The sequence below is a fragment of the Callithrix jacchus genome, chromosome 4, assembly GCF_049354715.1.
Source record: "Callithrix jacchus isolate 240 chromosome 4, calJac240_pri, whole genome shotgun sequence".
Lineage (NCBI taxonomy): Eukaryota > Metazoa > Chordata > Mammalia > Primates > Cebidae > Callithrix > Callithrix jacchus.
Window position 1 is genome coordinate 153796760 of NC_133505.1, and position 22004 is coordinate 153818763.

Here is a 22004-nt window from a genome sequence, read left to right on the forward strand (position 1 = left end):
TATACTGTCTTCCACAATGGTTGAACTAATTTACACTCCCACCAACAGTGTAAGAGTGTTATTTCTCCACATCCTCTCCAGCATCTGTTGTCTCCAGATTTTTTAATGATCACCATTCTAACTGGCATGAGATGGTATCTCAATGTGGTTTTGATTTGCATCTCTCTAATGACCAGTGATGATGAGCATTTTTTCATATGTTTGTTGGCCTTATGTATGTCTTCTTTTGTAACATGTCTCTTCATATCCTTTGTCCATTTTTGAATGGGCTTGTTTGGTTTTTTCTTGTAAATCTGTTTGAGTTCTTTGTAAATTCTGGATATCAGCCCTTTGTCAGATGGGTAAACTGCAAAAATTTTTTCCCATTCTGTTGGTTGCCGATTCACTCTAGTGACTGTTTCTCAAAAGGGAGAGATCTTAAAGCAAAATTCGAAAGGAATGAAATAGCAATCTGCTTCTACCTTTTTTTTTTTAACCATTTCAGCATTTTATTTCATGCTAACCTTTGGGGGTGGAAGGTAGAGTGAAATGGTGAGATAGTCAGGCAGCAGCCTAATGTATCTCCTCAGCAGTGACCCCTTCTGAGTGAAGAAAGCAGGTGTGACTGTCTCGCTTTTTCATGGAAGTAGAAGATTCTCATGTGGTATAATGCAAAGACGATCAGGTATGAGGGAAATGAAAAACAAAAGTGAAGGCTCACACTCATTCACCTTAAAAGGTTTTCATGTCTGAGGTCAGGATTTTGTGATTCTCCCCATATGCAAAGACTTAAAAGACTGCATAACTCATTTCTGAGAAAAACAAAGGCTCCCCCAGAAGGATCATGTATCTGTCTCCTAAGGCTACTCTAACAAATACCACCAACTGGGTGGGTTAAAGCAACAGAAAGGTGTTGTCTCACAGTTCTGGAGGCTACAAGTTCAAAATCAGGGTGGCAGTAGGGCCATGCTGCCTCTAAAGCCCGGAGGGGAGAATCTGTCCTTGCATCCCCCAAGATTCAGGAAAAAGCCATCAGTCCTTGGAGTTCCTTGGCTCACAGCCCTATCTCTCCCATCTCTGCCTCTGTCTTCATATGGCATGCTCCCTGTGTCCCTGTCTTAACATGGTGTCTTCTTGTCACAAAGACAAGCCATATTGGATTAGGTCCTACCCTAATGACCTGGTCTTACCTTGATTATACCTACAAAGACCCTATTTCCAAATAAGGTCACATTTATAGATACTTAGGGGGTTAAAACTTCAACATGCCTTTTGTAGGGAACATAATTCAATGCCGAAGAGAACCCCAGCTGCTCAAGCTCACATCTTCCATTCATTCATTCACTCTCCAAGGGGAAAACAGCTGTGTCTGCTGCTTCCTACAGAAGTAGGATCATATAGTGGGGAGCAGGGAGATGGGAGGCAGGTTGAGGTGTCAGGACAAAAAAGCTGGACAAAGAAAGAACAGCCAAAGTCAGATAGGTGAGAAATAAAGAATAAGATCAAGAAATATTATCAGCGGAGTGTTGCTAGAGAAGTAAAGAGGAAAGGGAGTAAGTAGCAGTGTCAAATTTCCAGTAAAGTCCAATGTGGCAAGATTGAAAAGCAGCAGCAGGATGATAACTTTATCTTCTCCCCCTTTCAGTTTCAAAGTATATATAGTTTTAACCCAAGTTTTACAGCACGTCCTATCAAGGTTCAAATTTTTCCCTTAAAATAAAGCTCTGTGTGTATTACTCTATAGACCTACTCCAAAAATGTTAAACTATATTATTTGTAGAGCAATTGGGTCTGGAAAGATAAACTAGCAAACCAAAAGCATTAAACTGTAAAATATTTGAAAGATCTATTTTTTTTAAGATACATACTAATTAAAGTTAGCCTGATATATACTGTCTCTTCTGGGAGTATGACTGCTTGAGTTGTTGCAGACTCTTCTTTCACTTCAAATATGTAGAAACCCCTGATAAATATAACATTTTTAAAATACAAAACTAATCTTAAATAACAGAATTACAAATAAAGAAGTAAATGTCAGATTTGATGCCTTTAGCTCTGAGAGGGAGAGAACCCATCAGGTTCCAATATAGATCTTGACAGTAAAAGGTTAGGCTTTCAATGGCTACCCGCAAACAGGAGACATGGAAATAAAACACTTAAATAGAGCCAGGACCCTAATAACAACCATATTTTCCATGAAAATTGGACTAGAAGTGGCAAGGAAGTCTGTAGTTGATTCAAAACACTTGGTAGAGAAAAATTAAATTTCCAAAGAAAAACTAAAACAGCACATCCAACTAGGTGTGAGATCTAAATGTGCAGTACCCAACTGGTGCGTGAGACTCAAATCTGGGAAATGAAGTTTGAAAAGAAAATTGATCCTAGATCAATGGAAACTAATATATGTGGCAGAAGTAAACAATAAAAGACACAACTACTTTATAAGAAACCAGATCACATAGGACTCTCACAGATAAATGCTTGTGAGGGTGAGCTAGCTCTGTGAAATTATAAATCATATAAGGAAATAGATCACTATGAGAAACGGTCAGTAGATACCACAGGGTAATTAACATGTTAATTAAAACTTTAGTATATGTTAAAAATATTCCAAATTTGGTATATTTTAGTGATTAAAATTATAAAACCATGAAATAAAGCACTAACAAAACTAATGTCACAATTTTAGATTATGAAAAAGATTAAACATTATTCTAGACTTTTTTTAAAAATTATCACTAAAATCTAAAATGCACAGAATGGGTAAAACAGTGCATTCACACAATTAAAAAGAAGACAGTTTTCTGGAAAATAGTTTGGAAAAACTTATCAAGAGTATAACACAGAGCCATCAAAATAGGAAATATGAATACAAGGTAAAGACACAAAAAATAGAGAAAATCCATCGTATTTCCAAATAAGAGTTTCCAAAAGAAATAATAGAGAAAATGGTGGCAATGAATAAATGGAAAGATAATCACTGATAACTTTTCACAACAGAATATCATTCCACAATTTAAACAAGTACAGCAGATGCTAAGTAGAATTAAAGCATAAATCCACACCAACGCACATCTAAATGAAACTTCAGAATACAAATCAAAAAGAAAATGTTAAAAGCATCTAAGAGAAACAAAGACCACCCATAAAGAAATGACAATTAGAGGGATAGCAGATTTCACAACAGTAAAAATAGGAGGAGAAGACAATGGAAAAATGTATGTTAGACTTTCATTTTATACAAGTGAAATAATTATTCAAAAGTAAGATTTCAAACAAAAACAAAAGTCCATGGTAAATAGAAGAGGTAAACTAAGAAGGCCAAAATTATTCCAAATCAGTAATCAAAAGAATTATATAGATTAAACTTAAGAACACAGAGATTCTAAAATATGATTAAAAAAAATCACAGCTCTTAGCTGTTTTATAAAACATAATACTCAAATTACAGAAGTATGACATTTAAGAAATAGGAAAGAATAAATCAAAATAATACTAAGGAAACAAAAGCTATTTGTGAAAGCTGTTGGCAACATTACTATCAGGCAATAGAGATTTTAAACAAAACCCATGTTAGAGATAAAGAAAACTTACTTTTAATAACATAAAGAACAATTCCCAAGGAGGAAGATCTTAAATGCACCTCATAGCATTACCCTCAAAATAAATAGACAGAAATGTAAAAAGAAATATCCCAGATAAAAGTGAATAAAATATTCTCTTAAAAGCGAGTTAAACTTTCAAAGATATGAGACCTAGTTATGGTTTAAGACCAATTATCTCTACTGTCATCTTATTTATACCACACATTAGCTTCCAACACCAGAGTGTAAAAAATCATTGCCTATCAAATTATAAATTTTCATTTTTATTTTATTTTACTAATTTTTTTGAGATGAAGTCTTGACCTGTTGCCCAGCCTGGAGGGCAGTGGTGCAATCTTCCGCTGGCTGCAACCTCTACCTCCCGGGTTCAAGCAATTCTCCTGCCTCAGCTTCCTGAGTAGTTGGGACTATAGAAACACACCACTATGCCCGGCTAATTGTTGTTGTTTTTTTTTTTTTTTTCACTAGACACAGGGTTTCAGCATGTTGGCCAGGCTGGTCTCCAACTCCTGACCTCAGGTGATCTGCCTACCTCAGCCTCCCAAAGTGCTATGATTACAGGCATGAGCCACTGTGCCTGGCCTAGATTTTTAAATAATGAAGCTTAAGTATAAATTGTTAAGCTCTAACTTCAAACAACTTTTAAAAAAACAATAATCCTCTTTTGTATGGTGACTTTATGTACAAAGAATTTTCATAAACATTGATGGAGTCACACAGAATACCTAATAACTAAAGCTAAGCTTATGCCTTCTAACAATAAAAATCAGTGGGATTTTATTGTCGTTTGTTTTGAGACAAGGTCTCACTCTGTTTCTCAGACTGTCATGCGGGGGAATGATCATAATTGAGTGTACCCTCACATTTCTGGGCTCAAAACATCCTCCTGCCTCAGCCTCCTGAGTAGCTAGGACTACAGGCATATCACTATGCCGGGTAAATTTTTTAAATATATATTTTTGGACACAGAGTCTCACTGTGTTGCTCAGACTGGCCTCAAACTCCTGGCTGCAAGAGATCCTCCTGCTTCTGCCTCCCTCATGGAAAATCAGTGTTCTTTATGGTACCAGACTGCTGTTCAAGCATCTTGGAGTTTGTTAGAAAATATAATCATTCATGTACCTGTTTCACTCAGTATGTATTATGTGTGTATACTGCCTACAAGGTGTATGTGGTGAGGAGTCAGATGCAGAGGCAGCATACACTCAGTGATTCCTTGTCTCTCCATTTGTGGTTTTCCTCTCATTTCCCATGCTTCTTCTTGGTCTCCATTGTGGGTGACTCATTCCCTGCTTGAACCTTACATCATCTCCAGGATTCCATTCTGCCCTGTTGCATTCTTGGTCGACACTGTCTTCCTGGACCATCTCATTTATTACATCTATTTCAGTTATCAAGTATTGGTCAAACCAATGACTATCAAACCATACTTCCAGCCCAGATCTGTGTTTGGAACTCAAGAACAGAAATCCATTGCACATCATAAACTTACTGGGATATTCTCTCTACTTCCTCAACTTCTGGTTACTACTAAAGTTGACTGTGTGGCTCTGCTTCTTGGATCTCTACAAATTTATTCCCCCCTATGGTTTATTTCCTATTCCTTCCCTATTGTCACCTAGTTGTTAATACCACTAAAGGCCTTGACCTTAAAAATTGAATTTTTTACTGTCAAAACAGGAGAATGACCTTAGCTACTACTTCATAGAGAACACAGGAGTGACTGCATAGGAACTTCCTCAGTTTCCCTCTTGTTCTCTCCCAAATTCCTCACTATTCCACCCATTTCCTTTCTTTTTTTCCTGACTCCTGTTTTAGAAATTGATTCTCTTTTCATACAGAGATATTCTAGGAAGGCAGACAGGGAGTGCCAGTGAGGTATTCCTTATAACTTCAAGTTTGCATGCTGAGAATGAAATTGAGAGAATTGTAATTAATGAGATTAGCCATCTGTACAAGTCATGTCTCTCAGTAATGAAAGGCTAAAGTGTTTCAGAATCATCCAGGCTCGGTGCCCTCAGTGTCCTCTTGGAGAATCATTAGCCTATTTAGGACTACGGTCAATCAACTGAATCATAAAGACATAAAATTTGGAGACAGACATTAGTTTTAATCCTAGTAAAACTACTGTTTGTTTAATTCTATTTAATTCATCTAGCTTTCATGCCTTAGTTTTCCCATTTGTAAAATAAGTTTAGTGGTATATATGTCACATAATTGTAAAGTTTAAATTAGAGAATTTACACATAACCTATACACAGTAAGTGTCAATAACAAACACTGATGGCTGTATCTGTAGTTGTAGAAATAGTACTGATTGTGGTCATTGTTGGATTCAACATGTAAATAAGAACGATTAGCATGAATTATAGAAAAATGATGTCAAAGGGGCAGCAGGTATGACTGTGTACTGTGTATGTCAGCTGTCTACTGACCAATGAATCTAAATTAGCTAGTCTCTTAGTAGGTAGATTCTCTTGGACTATCATAGCTCACTGCATTAAAATTATTCCATCAACTCTCATTATTCTGATTCTTTGCCCATCAACCAACCTACTTTTGGTAATCTGACTTCTTAGGTAACTTTTCTCTGGAGAGAGTGATAAACACTCTACTCCTGTTGCCAACTATACCTCTCATTTTAAAAATGGATATTCTGGGTTACAACTCTCTTGTGAGTTGAATTGGTAGAGTTCATCCCTGAGAGACAGGATCTGCAGACATATTGGCATAAAGTTCTGCCTCCAAAGAGCTGATAACCCAGCCACAGCTTAGCCTGGCCTTGCTGAAGTGATATCTGAGCATCTAGCCATCTTCACTGAATGTCAAATCTGTGTCATCATCTTTCAAGTGCAATTGAAGTCCCCTTAGAACTGAGATGCCATCTCCTTTCATCCTTCGGTGATTCTCTCTCTCCCTCTACTTTTGTCAAATTGTCCGTCTCTGGTTCCTTCACTCCTCCTTTCCACAAATAAATTTGTCTCTCTTTCTCTATAAATTCATTTATTTACTAGTTTTCTCCTCAAACTACTAGTCTACTATTCTTTGTTCATACATTCTTCTTCATTGCATATCTTCAAGTAATTTAAGTTAAATATGGCTGATCACACATGTATTGAAACAAGATACTCTCCTCAAAATATTTAAAATAATATAAAAAATAAAATGTGCCTAATTGAGTTCCAAAACCAAAACATAAACAAAGGCAAATTTTGCAGAGGTAGGCAAAAGATAAAATAAAAATCTCATAAAAACTGAGACCACACATGGGCTGTGATCTGGGGGCACAGACAAAAGCAAAAGGCCTGGGAGCTCAGTCTTGTACCCTACACATAGGAGGAGGCTGGAACCTGCATGCATAGTAAGTGCCAGAAGACAAAATTGGGCAAGATTTAGAAAATATAAAAGGCCGTCCAATGCTATCAATGATAATGGACAGATAAATAACTAAAAAAAAAAAAAAACTGTAACTGAAGAAATATAATTAGAGAATAATATAAAGAGAACTTTGACAGTAAAATGTTTAAAATTTTCAGAGGTCAAAGAGAGACCAGAAGCTATAAAAGAAAATCAGCCAATTGTGAAACAAAAGCATATTATTGTAAAATATGAAAATAAAAGTGTCCTTTAAAGTGAAAAATCTCAACAAATGGGGTAAATGATGGACTTAATACAGGTTAAGATAAATGTAATTTAGTTAAAAGATAAATTTGAGAATGTCTTTTGTAACACTGCAAAGATTAAGAAATAAAAAATGTAAAAAGATGTAAAAAACAAGGAGGATAAATAATCATTCATATTTTCCTGATAGATCTTTGTGAAGTAAAGAACAGAGGAAATAAAGAACTGATAATACTGAAATAGACAGTGACTGAGAATGTTACAGAGCTGAAAAAAAGACTTGATTTCTCAGATTTAAAAATCCACTGAATGCCAAGACTCGGTGAAGTTTGTTATACAATATAGCCATCAAAACAAGCTGTAGCAAAACCACAGATTACCATCAAGGAAGAAAAACTACCACAAGCAACCAAAGAGAAAGCAAACCTTAAAAGAAATAACAGTAACACTGAGAGCAGACTCCTACAAGCAACAGTGGATACCCGAAGAGACAATGTCTATACTCATCCAGTCTAGAATTTTAACCCAAATTACAAAGCAAGAATCCTCCTTTAAAAAATAAGTATCTAGAAAGCTTATTATCCACAGTTTCCCATAGATAATACCACTAAAGAGGTCCTTACCAAAAAACAATCAACACAATGGGAAGGAACAAGATGTCAGAAGCAGATGTGACCAAATTAACTGATAGATGATTCATGTGGTGATAAATCTACTATGTTGACAACAAACTATGAAATTAGTATTTTCAAATGTATTTTGAAATAACAAGTATTAAAGAAAAAATGGTGTTATGAGATAATTCTCTATGTCTCTTTCTGTTTCTGTAGGTCTTATAAGCAGAAACACTGACACCTTATACATAGAGTGTCTCTCTCTGGAGTAAAGGGTGGTTTTCCTTACAGCCTTGGAAGACTGAGAGAGCATCTTCTCCCTGGAAATGGGCATCCATGCTTACTGCCCTTTATAAAAGACTCATGCTTTCAAAGTTCAGGGCATTGATCCCTGTAACGAAACCTATTGTGTTTCCAATTATCACCTGGCCCTCCCCTTTGGTATCATTCTTTGGGAACTGGGGCTCCAGGAACTGGAAAAGACAATGCCAATACTCTGGCTATTGCTATTACTTTAAGTAATAAAAGTTCTTATCTCTGTCGCAGGTTGCGTATTCTTGCATCCGTAGAACTGTAGCAAGCTAACTTTTGCAAGTAGAGCAAAATCCCAGGCCCTTCACACGTCTTGATAGATGAGTGTAGCAAAGGGAATTTAGATAAAACTAAGAAGAATGTTTTGGGGGAAGAGGAAGAAGATATTAACTTTAGATTATCTTGGGAAAATATGGGCATTCTTGTGAAAGTAAGTTAAATTTCTAACTTGGAGTGGTATAGGAAATTAGCACAATTTAGTTTTCTAAATTTCTAATAATTTATTATTTCAAAGGCAAGAAATGCGGGATAAAAACAAAGAGAAGGTATAATAGAAATGTGTAAAACAGGTTAACAAAAATACATTCAAACATATAAACAAATAAATAAATGAGTATACCTAAAATAATTCGCTTTGTTCATTAGAAATTTTTTTCACTTGATTTTTATTAAGCCCTACATAACACATTGCTTGCTACATAATATCCTGTATAATCTTCTAGCAGGGGTAGATGACCATAACTGAGTTATTTTTTTCATCAATCAGGAAAATGCTTCTTTAATCAATGTTCTCTAAACCCTTTGACTTACAGTAAAGATCAACTCCAGAGATGTGCCTATTTCTTTCCATCAGATTCCATGGATACAAAACGTGAGCCACCCTTTTTCCTTGCCGACGTTAGTGAACTTGTGGATGTATGCAGTAGACAGTCCTGGAATAAGCAAGCATACGCCCATGGCAGCGCGTCCGGGGAGTATCTCGAACGACATCTCTGCCCGGTTACCTAGGCCAAAACCCTACTTCTGAGAAATTTTATTACAGTGAAGTATTGCTCACAAGTAGATGATGTCACTGTATACATCTAGCTAGCAAAAGACACTGAAGGAGGTAAAGCAAGGAAAAATCACACTCCAGAAGCTCTCAACTATCTTGGATGAGATGTTTGAAGAAAAAAGAAACTTAAAAGTCACGGATAAAAAGATACATATTCTTAGATTGTGTTTTGCATATCTGGTTACATGTTATTTGCAAGAGCTGGGACTGAAACAAAGTGACACAGAATGTTTAAAATTAAAGAGTCAGAAAGAATATGTACCAGGAAATTAGTAACCAAAGAAAGGTTGGGATAATGATATTTATGTTAATAAATACCACAACTGACTGAAAAATAAATAGAAAACCTAACTCTACCAATAACCAGATATATAAATTAAGGCAGTGGCCAAAATGTTCCCTTTCTTCCAGCACCCTACAACCCATATGCCCTCATCAAGGAATCTGGCTCAAAAAATTTTATGGACAAACCCTGAAAGAACAGAGAATCCCTTCAAGGAACAGAGAATTATACTAGCTGTTCCAGAGAAATAAAAATAGTAATAGCCACTCACCTGACTTTATTAAGCCAGTAAAACTCTGATATTGAAACTATCAGACCTCAAGAAAATAAATGCAACCATCAATTTTACTTGTGAAAGAAAATTCTATCAATAAAATTCACAGTATAAATAGATTAAGGGAGAAAAGTCATATTACCACCTAAATTTTTTTCACAAGAGGTCCTTAAGCAATGCCTAAATATATTTTTAAGCACAAACATTTGATAAGATTCAATAATCATTCATGATTTTTTAAAACTGTTAGCTTACAACTAGAAGGAAACAGTCTTACCCGGAGTAAGTATTCTTACAAATATCTTTATAGCAAGGATCACTATTAGGTAGGGAACTTTAGAAACATTCCCTTTAAAGACAGCTATAAAAGAACTAGTTTAATTGTGTTCTATTACTTCTCCCATGCATGTAAATTATTGGATAATCAAGGCAATATAATGATACAATAAAAGTAACAGTATGATAGTAATTGTTCTTCGGTTGTTATTTGCAGGCTGCATGATCACCTACCCAGAAACCTGTATGTATATGTGATTAGATTTTATAGAACTTAAAAGAACATTCAACAAGATTGCTGGATATATAAAACATTTCTGTAAATATATATATACACACACACACATACATATATGTATGAGAGGGAGGAAGAGGGGAGAGAGAAAGAGAGAGAGAGAGAGAGACTGCTTGGGTCCTGCATGCCTATGGATAAGGCCACCTTGAGAGGTAAAAGGTCATCTACCAATGTGCAACTCACTCATCTACTTCCTATTTCCCTCATAGGCTGCTGAGACGGGTCATCTTTCTCTTCTGCCTCCCTAACCAGTGTGCCTAAGTATTTTGGCATCATTTCAGCCCACTTTACAAAACAGCCGGCCTGACTGTAGTGACATTCCCAAATTTGGATTTGTGCTTAGAAAACAGGACAGATTATCACTGCCTTTGCTATAAGCTGCACATTCCAAACAAGTCTCATTAGAAGTCAGCGTAAAGCACAGTGGCAGTAACCCAGCTAATAAACAGTATCTGGCTTTTTATCTGTCCCTTTTGAGATTTCAAGGGAGAAGGTAAATAAATTGAGACAAATGTGGGCATTTCTTGTTATTTATTAATATAGCTTTGTAGTATCCAAATAAAACCTAATGCTCATGCACACTAACTTCCTCATGTGCATTTTCACATTCCAACAATTGTGTTCATACTGTTACCTCGATCGAAACTAACTTTTTCCTTCCTCCATCAAGTTTGCTCCTTCCAGAGATCCTGTTCAAATGTATTCTACTTTCTGAAACTTCCAGGTACTCCCTAGTTTGAGTCAGCTCTGTGTTCTTACGTATTCATGTTTATGTCTATGTCATGTTTACACATCTAGTTCCCCTACTGGACTGTCCGTTTCATGAGCTCGAGAACATGATCTGTTTCTGCATCAGTATGGGGCGTCAAGTGTTCTATATAGGAAGTATTCTAACTATATCTGCATAAAATTTTAAAGTTGATCCCAGTTCTAAGAGCGTTTTTTGTTTTTTTTCAATTAATGGAGGTGTTACATTCAGTGTTTTCTAAAACTATAGCCGCTCTCCACATTTGGCTAATAAGCACTTGTAATGTGGCTAGTGTGACTTAGGAATTTTACATTTTATTTGAACTAATTTAAGTGAAGATAGTGACGTTTGAAAGCTTTCTTGTGACAGAAAATGAAGATTATGTAACTAATGTGACATGCTATTTGCCTGAGCTGACAAATAACTGAAATCAAATTCAAACTGATTTCTAATTGGAGTTTTCATCTTGGGTGCTCAGTAGCATCCACTGACTGCTCTTTTCTGATTGTCTGTGTGGTTCAAGTGAACCTTATTGGACATGATAAACAATGAAGGTTCTGTATGTAAGACTTGTAACCCTTAAACAATGAGTGTTGGAAACATTCCAGGCATACTTTATACTTTAAAAAAATCAATTTATTGAGGGCATCTTTGGAAGATATAGGCAAAGACCTATACTTCCTCTTGAACTTTATACCCAATCTACCCCACCTCCAATAACATATTCAAGGATGTTTTCTAGTGTTTTATTCCTTTCTCTTCAGTATTATCAATTATTTCCTCTTTGTTTATTGATTCCCAGTACAATATAATGAAGCTATTATTTCTCTGATCATAAAAAGAAACAAATCTTCTGGCTCCTTTGCCACCTGCAGCATACATCTCATTTCTCTCATTTTTCAGTGATTGAACATTTGCTTGATGTTTCATCAATTAATGAGGAGCATTTGAGATAATTTTTATAGACCAGATATTAGCATCCTGGAAGTCAGGGTTCAATATTCAACAACCCTCAGGGAGTTCACAGTCCATAAGAAAGCCTTCTGAGACACCATCCCAAGCTCACTTCTTCCTACCCATCTGGCAACTCCTTCTTAGTCCCATTTATTAAATATGTGAGACAATCCACCCAAAGAGGTTAACAGCTTGTCAAAAGACTATCATTAAGAATTGGAAGATTTGGAAACCAAGCTCCAGTCTCCCTGACTTCCAAGCCAGTCATATATTAATAATATTAACTAATTTAATAGGACATTGGATAGGGACGGACCCAGAAACTATCTTCCGAGACTTATTTTCTATTTGATTGTGCTCCAAGGAAGGGAAAGTACAAGGAGATTAAAGATTGTTTCTTAGACAGAGTTGTCTCATCTAAAACATTCATTGGACATATATATTGTGTGAGATACCCTAGCTCAGCAAATGAATAGTATATGGTCCATCCTAGAACACAAAAACTTTATCACTGGGGTCATTTGCAACTGATGTGGTTCACAGCATCAGAAAACGAGGGGCAGGGGAGAGTCAACTTAACAGAAATGATACTTTCAGACAAATGCACAGTGGAACCACGGGATGATTAAGTGCTCATAACAGCAAATGGTTGTTTCTTCTCAGACATAAACAGAGTTGCAATTACCATATGAATTACCTACACAGGATATAAGCCTAATACCCGACATTTGTTCAGTACTGTTTGCTTTGAAAAATCTTGCAAAATCTTTATTCTTTCATTTAGTGTAAATGGCAGTGGAATAAATTTATATGGTAAATATTTACATCTTCCTTGAAATTTATTTTGAAAATTTCCTACTAGTGTATCAGCTTCACACCTGGCTCCTGTGGCCTGTAAAATGATTTTCCTCCAAGTGCACATCAAGATGTTTGTCCTTAATCTGTGTGGTCCTGCTAGGCCTGGAGTCTGCTGACTTTGCTGTTGTTTTTCCTCCTTTCCACTAATAGAAATTTCTAGAATTGGATGTAGTGAGTTATGAAACACAGAGTTTCTTCTGTAAGGGTAGTGGAGCTATGAGATCTTTTCTCTTCTGGTCCAAAGCACACAAATGAGCTGCCATTCCAGAGCATTAGGCAAAGTCCATCTGTTGAGTCAGGCATTTGTCCAAAAAAAGACAAAGATTTTCTTTTTCCTGCATGAATATTTTCTTAAATTGAAGTACTCCGAGTAGAAGAGTTTGAAGCTGAGCTGAAGAATAATGTCTTCTTTCAGTACTTTATTCCTGCATATTCCCATACCCAACCCCAACCACCACCAAGTCTTCTATGACCTTCCAAAGAGCTCAGCCCATTTTAAATCTTTAATCAGAGCTAATACAATTGGCCAGCAAGCTACACTACACATTAAAAAGGCTGGACCAGGCTGTGCCAGCCAAGAGCTCACATAGATGCCTAAGCTTACTCCTTTGTTAGTTGTAAATTAGATGCATATAACAGGTGTCTTAAGAATTACGTTTTAGTTTTTAAGTGTATCTTGGAGTTCACCAAAAAAAGCATGGAATTGGGAGAAGAACTGGGGTAGGCAGTGAAGACAGAAATGGGAGTAGGGAGTAAGTCTTTACAAATAATTTTTTTCCATCGTTCACTCTATAGTTTTCTTTTATTTTACTTTTTTTCCTGTTTTTAGGTTTTGCTGTTTTCAATGATGTAGGATTCCCTATTCAATAAATGGTCCTGCGATAACTGGCTAGACATATGCAGAAAATTGAAACTGGGCTCCTTCCTTACGCCATATACAAAAGTCAACTCAAGATAAATTAAAGATTTAAATGTAAAACCCAAAACTATTAAAAAAAAGGCCATACTATTCCAGACATAGGAATGGGCAAAGATTGCATGACAAAGATACCAAAAGCAATTGCAACAAAAGCAAAAATTGACAAATGGGATCTAATTGAATTAAAGAGTTTCTGCACAGCAAATGAAACTGTCAATAAACAGACAACCTACAGAATGGGAGAAAATGTTTGCAAACTATGCATGTGACAAAGGTCTGATATCCAGCATCTATAAGAAACTTAAATGTATAAGGAAAAAACAACCCTGTTAGAAAGTAAGCAAAGGACACAGACAGTTTTCAAAATTATACGAAAAACAATTATACAAAAAAAGGCTCAACATCACTGATTATTAGAAAAAGACAAATCAAAACTACGGTGAGATACCATCTCACACCAGTCAGAAAGGCTATTACTAAAAAGTAAAAAAAAAAAAAAAAATAGCAGAGGATGGCAAGGTTAAGGAGAAAAAGGACTGCTTTTCACTGTTGGTGTGAGTGTGAATTAGTTCAACCATTGTGGAGAGCAGTGTGGTGATACCTCAAAGATCTAAACACAGAACTATCATTCAACATAGCAATCCCATTACTGGGTACATACACAAAGGAATATAAATAGCTCTATCATAAAGACACATGCACGTGCATGGTCTTTGTAGCACTATTCACAATAGCAGGGACATGGAATCAACCTAAATGCTTACAAATGGTAGACTGGATAAAAAAGTTATGGCACATATACACCATGGAATACTATGCAGCCATAAAAAAGAACAAGATTATGTCTTTTGCAGGAACATGGATGGAGCTGGAGGCCATTATCCTTAGCAATCTATGCAAGAACAGAAAACACTTATAAGTGGGAGCTAAATGATGAGATCACATGGACACCTAGAGGGGAACAACAAATACTGGGGCTTACTGGATGAGGAAGAGTGGGAGGAGGGAGAAGAATCAGAAAAATAACTAATGGGTACTAGGCTCAATACTTGTCAACAAAATAATCTCTGCAACAATCCCCATGACACCAGTTTAGCTATATAACAAATATGCACATGTACCCCTGAACTTAAAAGCTAAATAAAACATAAAGTAAAAAAGGTTAGATTATTACAAAAAAGATACTTTTAGGAGAAGATTGTATTTTGAGTAAAAATAATTTATATTTCAAGGTTTTCTTTATTAAAATATTCTTCATGAAACTGAATGTTTATATTTGCCACTGGATTAATTTCTTACATTGTTTATCTCAAGATTTCACAGTAAGGGGAATAGTTTCCCTTATATCCTCCAACTCTGTGCTCACAAGGCATCCTGTACTTGTAGTTATCTGCTCAATGAATGTCTTTCCTACTGTACTCTAAGCTCCAGGAGTACCAGGGCTGATCTGTTCCCCACTGTATACCTACATCTGGAAAAGTACCTGACACATAGTTGACATTTAATATAGAAACAGTTTCTTTCTGTGCATGAACTTTGCTCATTATTCAATATTGAATGTTTAGTTAACTCAATTCTTCTGTCAAAAAAATTCTAAATTTGTATATAAATATTCACGAATGCCACAATTCTGACTCCTCAAATTTCCCATGCTGATTTTACAACAGAAATGAAGATTAGGTGTAATGTAGCACATCACAATACCAAACATCACAGCTTGAGAAGAGCCTGAAAGCATAATGTCCTGTGGGATTCTGACGATGACGGAAGATGAGGATGGATTCACCTCAACTGGAAAGCAGTATTTATCTACAATAACTAGCAAGGTATACGCAGTATTTTTGGGAGAAGTCGAGTTGTTACCGATTTGAAACACTAATGATACCAGTTACCACTAGATGTTATCCAAAAGTGAAGGGGCACAACAGTGATGCTGTATTTGCAAGTGAGGCAGATGAATTTTGACTTGTACTGAAAGCTCACTCCACTGACAAACAGGAAAACTGAGCTGATAGAGAGGGAGAAAGGGAGAAAAAGAAGGTGGAAGGAAGGGACAGAGGGAGGAAAGCAGAGGAGGAAAAAGGATTAAAGAAAAGGGGACGGGGGGGCGGGGCGCGGAAGGAGAAAGTTATTGCCAAGGCCACGTAATACAAATCTACTTTAGCTTCTTATTACATTAACTAGAACATAATGGCTACTGTATTTCATAAAGTTAGGCACTTTGAGCTAACATATATAGGGCTCAGAAATACTTAGCCAACAATAACCTGTAGAATTAGCTCAGATCTAACTTGGGAATGCATTAAGATTTAGTCATACCCTCAAGACAAAACTGGACTGCGGAACTCTTGTCCAGAGGTTAATTTGCATGACAAACCTAAATCTCTCTTGGGTATGAATCTGCCCTCAGGCTGAAGCAGAGGAAGCAATTTTAAGTATCTCATCCTCTTGTGAGTGCAGCCCAGCAAGAAAAACATATCCCCAGGAGGATAAGCAACTGTTCTGTTGGTCAAATGCTGCTTGAGCTCTATAAAATAATTTACTTAAAGGAAGCAGGTTCTACCTTTCCTCAAATACACAGATATGTCTTCAGCCTCAGAGCCCATGAACTTGGCTCCAAACTAGGATAAATGTCTGTGATAAAAAAGAAGTGTCTGACAGCCATCAGGAACACAAATGGCTCTGAACTGAATCTGGGAAGTATGTCCCCCAGAGAAAGGAGGAAGGCTTTCTGTTTAGTAGGACACCTGGCAGCAGTTGATCTGCCTTCAAAGACCCTGCAGCTGTGGCTTTGGCATCCACAAATATTGCAAAGTAGAGTTTTGGCAATGGCAAGGGGCACATTTGTAGAAGTTTTCCAGAATCATTCTCACCATCAGGGTACCATAACTCAACTGTTCCTCAGCATCCAGAGACACCATTAGAGATTCCTTCAAAGGAGGAAAGAGAGCTGTGTAATCCCAGGGATACGTTGTTGACCAAAAATAGTCAAACTTCATAAAACATTTGAAGCAATTTATTCTGAGTGAAGTGTGAGGACCACTTCCAGAGGTGTTTGAGCCAGAGCAACTCCATCTTGAATAGGGGCCAGGTATAAAATAAGGCTGAGACCTACTGGGCTGCATTTCCAGATGTTTAAGGCATTTTAGACACAGGATGAGATAGGAGGTTGGCACAAGATATAGGTCACGAAGACACTGTTAATAAAATCAGTTGCAGTAAAAAATCTAGCTAAAATCTACCAAAACCAAAATGATGACAATAGTGACCTCGGTTCATCCTCACTGCTATACTTCCGCCAGCGCCATGACACTTTACAAATGCCATGGCAAAATCAGGAAGTTACCCTATATGCTCTAAAAATGGAAGGCATGAATGATCCACTTCTTGTTTAGTGTATAATCAAGAAATAACCATATACGTGGGCAACCAGCAGCCCAGAGGCTGCTCCGACTATGGAGTAGCCATTCTTTTATTCCTTTACTTTCCTAATAAACTTGCTTTTACTCTACAGACTCTCCCCAAATTCTATGTTGCATGAGATCCAAGAACCCTCTCCTGGGGTCTGGATCGAGATCCCTTTCTAGTAACACCATGACCTACGACACAGCCTCAGGAGGTCCTGAGAACATGTACCCAAGGTGGTTGGGTTACAGCTTGGTTTTATGTTTAGGGAGACATAAGATGTCAATCAATACATGTGAGGTATACACGGGTTTGTCCTAGAAAGGCAGGGCATCTCGAAGTAAGGTGGCGGAGGGGGGATCTCTTTCAGATCAAAAGTGGGTTTAAAGGTTTTTTGACTGTCAATCTGTTGAAAGAGTTAATTTATTATCTAAAGACTTGGAATCAATAGACATGAGTGTCTGAGTTAAAATAAGGTGTTGTAGAGACCACGGATCTTATTATATAAAGTCTCATAGGTGGCTGCCCTTAGAGATAATAAATGGCAAATATTTTCTATTTAGCCTTTTAAGAAGTGCCAGACACTCCAGAAAATACCTAGTAAGGGAAAGAGGTGCTCTAGAGAATGCAGATTGCTACTGCAAGAGACAACTTTGCAGGGCCATTTCAAAATATGTCGAGGAAACATATTCTTGGGGAAAATATTTTTATTTTCTTCTTTACCTGTCATGTGATGTTATACTAGAGTCAGGTTGGAATTTGGGATCTTATTGCTGAAGCACTCTGTTCTGTCAGGCCTCAGATCTCTATTTTAACATTAATGCTGATCAGTCCCGTCTAAACTCCGAGAGAGATGGTGGGGGAGAGGGGCAGGGAGGGAGCAGTGGGGGGTGCAAAATGAGACTTGTGGAGACTCACCTGCTTCCTCATGGCCTGAACTAGTTTTTTTTTTTAATTAATTTATTTATTATACTTTAAGTTCTGGGGTACATGTGTAGATCATGCAGGCTTGTTACATAGGTATGTACATGCCATGGTAGTGGTTTGCTGCATCCATCATCCCATCATCTACATGAAGTATTTCTCCTAATGCTATCCCTCCCCAATCCCCCCACCCCCTGCTATTCCTCCCCTAGACCCCCACACCCAGGCCCCAGTGTGTGATGCTTCCCTCCCCGTGTCCGTGTGTTCTCATTGTTCTTCTGATTTCTTTGGAATCCTGTTGGCCTCGAGAAGGGTCTATTCAGTCAGTTGGGGGGCTTCGAATTTTATTTTTCGTTTACAATGTGAAGTCAGAGAACATTATTTCTATACTCCTATTAACTCTTAACCAGTGTTATCTGATGAGAAAAAAATAAACTGCTTATACTATTGAAACAGCTAACCAACTTTAACACTTCCAAAAGACCGGTACAAAACACTTCTTTATTTATATGTTCAATGTTTCTGGTTTTCATCTTCTGAGTCAGGGCCAAGAACAAATCATGCACACATCACATGGGACTATGAAATGAACCACAAATAACACTTGCCAGACAGCAACTGGTTCAACTACGGACCAGCTTCACACATTACATCTTCAACATACACAGCAGCTGCACCACGAAGAACATGTGCCTACAGAAATCCTAAATCAATGAAGAATGATAACAGTCTTACTAGGATTAACTCAGGGAGATAGCCTGAGTTCCACAGTTTCAGTCTGTAATGTACTTAAAAACTAGTAAATCATTTATATCATGAAATTATTTTTATCATTTTTTGAATGGACTTGTTATTTAAGATTGGAAAAGTCAAAAGTAAGGTGAATTCTACAATATTGCACATCCAGCTCACATGAATAGAAATATCTCAAGAACTCAAGCTTAACTGTCTACTGAAAGAATAGCAGGGTTTATGAGATGATTATCCTATACAAGATCTCTGAATTGCTCAAATTCACTTTCCAAGATTGTGTCGACTACATATTAGTACCTTGAAAAACTCAGGATACAATGAATCTGATAGAAGCACAGCATACAAGGCACCAACAAAATGTATGCAAAAGCCTATAGTTTATGTTTTAAAGTCTATAACAAATTTATTCCCACTGATTTCACTAAGTAATATTACTCTAAACTCTGGCTTTGAAATTAGACAGATTTGAGCCTGGTTTCCAGGTCTACAAATAAGATAATAAGTCTCCAGGCAACTTATTATCTTCTTTGAAGAAATTTCCTATCTTACAACAGTGAACAGAAAGAGTTCATAGGGTTCTATGAAGGTCAATGAAATCATCCATGCATCATAGCTAGCACACCGCTTGGATCACAAGCATAAATGGCAGATATTACTGCCTTTTCTACTGATACTCTTAACATCCGCTACTTGGACTATTACTATTATTTACTACTGCTGCTGCTAAGTGATCAAAGACGAGCATTGAAATCACTGGATGTGAGAACAGTAAGTAGAGTTCATTTTCAACTACAGAAATATGAGAATAAAAGTAATGACTATAAAATACTGGATGTTGAATCATTCCTACTAAAATTTTCTCTATAAAGCACGTTGTGGAATTAACATTAGCTCTGCATGCTTGCAGCATACTTTATTAAAATAAAGAGGGAACCCCTTCTTTCTTTAGCCATTATCCTTTGGGAAGCCTGCCCAAAAGATCCTAGAACATAAGGACCACAAAACAGCTGCAAACAACATTAAGTATCTTTTTGAAATTTAAAATATCTGGTGTTTGACAATTAGAAACAAGAGACTGAGTTGTGCCAACAGCATGTTTCTAAGCAGAGGGTATATTTATTAAGCCCACAGAACGTTGTACCTACTCAGACTTGCACCAAAGTGACTACCAGTGACATGGGAGGCCAGGTCTCTAACATCAATGAACTTATAACATATATGACATTATTATATATTATTACAGATGAAATAAAAGGAAACCATACAATTATTGATGAAATATTTCTATGTATTTCATCTATAATTATAAATTATAATTTATAATAATAAATATATTTCTATATATATTTCATCTATAGCTATGTATTATTATAGATGAAATAAAAGGAAACCATATAAAACAACACACCTTCTAAAAGCTGGAGATTAGCCAAGGATGAGCTCAGTGAAGACTGAAAGAGTCTCACCAAAAGTTTACTAAAGGAAACCAGGGGTGGTGATGTATGCCTGTAGTTCCAGCTACTCAGGAGTCTTAAGTCTAGGAGTTTGAAGCTGCATTGCACAATGATGGTGCCTGTGAATAGCCTCTGCACTCTAGCCTGGGTATGGTAGTGAGACCTCCTCACACCCCAAAAAAGAAATAGCTCACTAAGTGGTAAGAGATGTTATCGCTAAGCCCCGACAAGTGGCAGAATATAAAAGGCAAGACTTCCCAGGCAAGAGCTCCGTCATAAACCAAGTCCTGAGAAAAGGACAGAGCTTTACACATTTGCAGGAACAATGGATCCCTCGTTCGCAAAGCATTTTGCAAAATGGCACAACCTAAAATTGCATACAAGCCAGCAAGCTGGTAACTTGAGAAAATCTCTGTAGGGAAAATTTGTCTACATCAAAATGCCAGGTGATTTGTGGATGGCAAAAACTGCAGACAGGAGAAGCTTGTGGGAAGCTGTGATAATCTGCATATGAAGCAAAGAGGGTTTGGGCGGGGGTGATTGCAGAGGAGTTAAAAGGAAGAAGTAGTCATGAGAAAGAGTCTGAAGGAAGATGGGCAGGTCATATGAACTCACTGGATGTGGGAAAATGTACGCCTCTGCTGAGTTTAAAAAATAATAATAATAAAAATAAGGATTCCAAGGTTTTTAAGCCTGGATCCTTGGAAAGAAAAATGAAGCCCATCAAATCACACTGCCATGTGTGTACCTATGCAACTATCTTGCATGTTCTGCACATGTACCCCCAAACCTAAAATGCAATAAAAAAAAAAGAAAGAAAAATGAAACCCAATAGAAACATGGTCCAGGTATGCAGGGAATGGGACAAGAAGAGGAGAGTTGAATGAAAATTACACCAGACTGGTTGAGATATGGCATGTGTCTGTGGGGCACATTTAGGGATGGAGCTGTCGACTGGGCCCCACCAGCCTTGATGAGCATGGGAGCCATCAGAACAGAAGACATCTACACAAAGGAAAGGAACTTGATTTTGGAAATAGATGCTTATAACCAGGAGACATTAAGGTCACACAAGCCAATGGTGAGGCAGGGCAGATACTTTAAAATTAAGACTGTCTCAGAAAGTATCTCTTTGAAACAACAAGTTCTATATGTTTTCTGAACTATATATTTGATGAAAAGGGTAAATTATGATTTATGCAATACATTTCTATAACATGTCTCTGTGTACAAACATGGTCCAGGGAATGGGGACAGAGAGAAGGCCAGTGAATTGGAAATGAGGATATTGGTCTCTGCCTCCTACCTACTCCAGAGTCACTAATGCTGGACCCTGACAGCCCTCAGCCCCTCTCAGTTCCAAAAAGAATACAGATCAATGCAGTTAGTATCAGAATGATGGAACCCAGAATCTGTCTTGCAGTGGGAAAGCTAATACCTGATGTTTAGAAGTTGACACTGAGTTTTAGTCACAGTCAAAACTTTCCCCCGATTTTCTAAGTTTAACCCCATTCTATATTTTGATCATACCAAAAATATTACCTCTGAAGACACCACAATTTCAACTACTGCTGAACTTCTCTGAATTCAACCTTCCTCTAACTGATTTAATGCCAGTTAATCAGGCCCACCTTTTACTACTAGGTCCTTTAATGTCCCTACATAACACCATTCAG

General features: G+C 37.1%; 1 protein-coding gene and 1 pseudogene across 8 annotated transcripts in view; both read right to left on the reverse strand.

Annotated features, from left to right (window-relative positions):
- The window catches only part of LOC118153009 (putative uncharacterized protein CCDC28A-AS1), a 400860-nt gene that overhangs the window by 283429 nt on the left and 95427 nt on the right, over window positions 1-22004 (reverse strand). The window lies entirely within an intron of this gene.
- On the reverse strand, window positions 7324-9156 carry LOC144582362 (NADH dehydrogenase [ubiquinone] 1 alpha subcomplex subunit 1 pseudogene; annotated as a pseudogene).